Source organism: Thalassophryne amazonica, chromosome 8 (genome assembly GCF_902500255.1).
Source record: "Thalassophryne amazonica chromosome 8, fThaAma1.1, whole genome shotgun sequence".
Classification (NCBI taxonomy): domain Eukaryota; kingdom Metazoa; phylum Chordata; class Actinopteri; order Batrachoidiformes; family Batrachoididae; genus Thalassophryne; species Thalassophryne amazonica.
In genome coordinates, this window is record NC_047110.1 from 60,823,922 (window position 1) to 60,828,116 (window position 4,195).

Sequence of the window (4,195 nt, forward strand, 5' to 3'; positions counted from 1 at the left end):
TCGAGGACAGTACCTCTGGACTGACAAACTAGGGTGGTGGTCTCCATCTTTAAAAAAGGGGACTATGATTTAGCAAACTATAGCAAGGTTGTTCCCCTTTGTTTAATCAGAAACGGTTCAAATGTTTTCTGTTACTTATCATAATGTCATAATAAGATTGTACAATACAAGTTCAAGTGAATAAAAAACAGGCTATGAAGTATCTTTCTCTGTTATTGCATTTGTGGTGAAATATGCACGAAAGTGCAGGGAATGGCATCTAAAAATTCAAATTCTCTGGGGGAGCATGCCCCCAGACCCCCCTATGGAAGCGCGATTAAAACACATTCACAAATTCACCCCCCCCCTTTGTTTTTACACAATTCTGGATCTGCCCCTGACTGTGTATATTCCTTAATGCAATATCTCCAAACTTGCTATCTTTGCAACGCATCTCTGGTAGCTTTGCATGTCCTTGTGCTGCTTAGTGTAGACTCTCTGAAGCTTCAGCAGGTCCTTCTCACTCTCATTCTTCTGCACAATACAATACACATGCAATATAAGAAGGACAGTGCACAATTCAAGGCATGAACCATGAGAGTGTAATGTGTGTGATCTTCTCACGTGGATCAGTTCATTCTGCAGCTGGTTGATGATGTCCCTTTGTGAGGCAACTTTACTCCTCTCACTGGCCAGCTTGACTTTCAGGGAAACTTCAGCAGAGCAGGAGAAACAGCACACATAGGAATAAATCTGGTCACTTACACACACATACACATTTATCTATTATAAAACTCTAATAACAGTTTAGCCGACTTACAATTTACAAAGAAAACAAACAAAAAAAAACAACATATCATTTTACAACTTGCACATTTGAATAATAATGATGGAAATATCAGTCCGTAAAGCTTTTGAGACATTCTGGTGTTCTGCTTCAAAAATAAATGAAATCCAGTCATTTTCTTTGATGCCAGCAGAGAGATTCTCTGCAGCATCGTTTGACTGAGGGCCACAAACTGTCCTTCAGAAGATAAGAACTTCACTACCCACCAAGCTTATCAGGGTCTGTGGCCTAAATGAGCCCAGTTATCACAAAATGCTTCAGACTGCCTTGGAGTAGACACCCGCAAGGATTAGCAAACAGACAGTGAGCCATACCTCACTGCTTCACACACACACACACACACACACACACACACACACACACACACACACACACACACACACACACACACACACACACACACACACACACACACACACATGTATGTACATACATGTGTGTGTGTGTGTGTATGTATAGCAAATGGTAAAAAGGGTCAATGTTTATAAGCTTTTGCTTCTGCCTACACCCTTTCGGCTGCACAAAACTTTGAAATTGTCTCCGAGTTGTTTGTTTTGTTTTTGTTTTACGAGAGATTTTTTTGTATCTGTGTGTGTGTGCCAAGTAAATTCAATCATTCAAGTGGTTCCATTGGTCACGCTAAAATGAATTAGGTTGAGTCAAATTAACTTAAGTAATATTTATACTTTATTGTTAACTTAATTTGGACAGATTTAGTTCATTTGAATGTTACCCGCTGAAGCAGTTTAATTACGTTTTGTCTGTTTTTTGTTCCAGTGATGGAGGGACCTGACTTCCCCGTTGTTACATACAAGAAGGCACTGGTTTTTAAGATAGGCCCTTAAATGCAACCAAAGGTTCTATCTACTCCATATTATACCAATTAATCAATCAGAAGCTTTTAAGCATAATTCTGTCCTTTTCTGGAATCTTCCATGGTGTTGAAAGAGGAAGTCATGTTGTTTTATGTAATCTAATGAACACCTGAAATCTGATTTAATATATAAATCCGAGATAACTCTATTTTGCAACTATTACACTTAACTGTTAAATCCAGTTTACGTAATCATGTGGAGACGTTACCCATTCGCTCAGAAATCTCAGTCTTCATCACGCCTTCGATATCTGTGCTATCCAGCAGATTTTGGCTGAGGTCCTGGTGCACAGACAGCTCAGTGCGGAGCTGACTGTTTTGTCCCTCCAGAGCAGCCACCTGAATCCTCAGTGCTATGATGTCGTCTGCCATCTTACGCATGGCTGAACAATAGAGCTCCACCTCCTGAATGATAGATGGAACTGGTCAGTCAAAGGCAAAACTGAAATTTAATTTCCCTTGAAATTTTTATCAAAATCACTTTGGGTTTGATGAGTGCAGAGATTGGTCTGAGGGCAGCCATTCCCAAACTGAAGAACACTGAGGCCCACTTTGAAAACTGAAAATCCTCTGGGGCTCATCTGAATCTTCAGTCACAACTTTGATCAGTACAGAGAGACTAGGATGAAGTTTGTGTCTTATGCAATGATTCATAGGTTGTTTAAAACTGTTGGGAGATTTGGTAAACTATACATTTTTCGAAAGCATATGAAATGAGGAATCCACAAAAAAGGCTGTTATGGTAGCCATGTTGGATTCTAAAATAGAAACCTTCTAAAACTAAATTTTCATCATCTCTACTTCTGGTGAAAAAAAAAGGATCAATCAATCAGTTAATCAACATTCAATTATATAATCCTTTACAGCAAGCCAAAACCTGACCAAAGCATTTACAGTAAAATCAAGGAATAAAATTCACGAGAATCAAAGTGAACATGCAACAGAATTAAAAAGGCACATTAAAGCAAAGCTTCACAGTGCCACTGGGTATTAAAAGCCATTTTAAATAAATAAGTCTTGAGCTTTGATTTAAAGAGTGCTAGGTCAGAAATAGCACATGTATCAAGAGGTAAATTATTCCAAAGTATGGGTTCAGGTTCCACAAAAACATGATCACCCCAAAGAAGTTTATATTTTGACCTTGGGACTTCTAAATAAAGTTGACCAGATGACTGCAATGCCCTGCTGTACCTATGGAGATTTAAAATTTCAGAGAGGTAAGGGCAAGAGCGTTAATGGTTTTTAAAACAAGCATTAAAATCCTAAAATCAATTTTAAAATGAACTGGAAGCCAGTGGAGTGAGTAAAGTACAGGTGTAATATGCTCATGTTTGGAAGTGTTTGTTAAAAGAGGAGCAGAAGCATTTTGCATAAGTTGGAGGCAAGAGAAGAATTGTTAACACCAGCATAAAATGCATTACAGCAATCAAGGATCATGATTGAAGTGACTAAATGAGAATTTTGGAGGGCAAGAATCCAGAGATGCTAATTACAAGTTACTGAAGCTGATGAATACTAATAGTGTGTGCTGTCATGTTGACTGTTTATTGCGCGTACCAGATGTCAATGACGTATGGGACATACAGTGCATCCGGAAAGTATTCAAAGCACTTCACTTTTTCCACATTTTCTTTTATGTTACAACCTTGAAAAATTTTAGATTTTAGCAAATTTACTAAAAATAAAAACACAAAGAAAACACATGTACTTAGTCAATTTCAATTTCAATTTATTTTCATTTATATAGTGCCAAATCACAACAGAGTTGCCTCAAGGTGCTTCACACAGGTAAGGTCTAACCTTACCAACCCCCAGAGCAACAGTGGTAAGGAAAAACTCCCTCTGAGGAAGAAACCTCAAGCAGACCAGACTCAAAGGGGTGACCCTCTGCTTGGGCCATGCTACAAACATAAATTACAGAACAATTCACAGAACAATTCAAGGACGAATATACAAGAAATGCTGTTGGTGCACAGGACAGGAGGGTCACACAGAGAAAAAACAGAATCAGGCATCAGAAGACAAAAATACTGTATAATTTGCCAGCATTATACAACAAGAAAAACAGAAAAAAATACTAAGGCGATCGCCAGCCACTAGCCCTAAGCTTCACTATAAGACCCAGAATTTAGGTAACGTTGAGGCCGCGACGCACTCCGTTTACCAATATCTGAACACCTAGTATTCAGAGCCTTTGCCATGAAGCTCCAAATTGAGCTCAGGTGCATCCTGTTTATACTGATCACCCTTGAGATGTTTCTACAGCTTAATTGGAGTCCACCTGGGGTTAATTCAGTTGACTGAACATGATTTGTAAAGGCACACACCTGTCTACATATAAGGTCCCACAGTTGACAGGGCATATCAGAACACAAACCAATCATGAAGTCAAAGGAATGACTGTCTGTAGACCTTGGAGACAGGGTTGTCTCGAGGCACAAATCTGGGGAAGGATACAGAAACATTCCTGCTCCTTTGAGGGTCCCAATGAGCAC

The 4,195-nt window shown here is 39.1% G+C and overlaps 1 long non-coding RNA gene across 1 annotated transcript; it reads right to left on the minus strand.

Annotated features, from left to right (window-relative positions):
• Positions 1-403: 403 nt before the first annotated feature.
• LOC117515733 lies at positions 404-3,567 on the minus strand. The gene is made up of 3 exons (XR_004562217.1): positions 3,556-3,567; positions 604-692; positions 404-513 (listed from the first exon to the last, which is right to left on the minus strand). It is a non-coding gene; the product is annotated as an uncharacterized LOC117515733 (long non-coding RNA).
• Between the last annotated feature and the right edge of the window lie 628 nt (positions 3,568-4,195).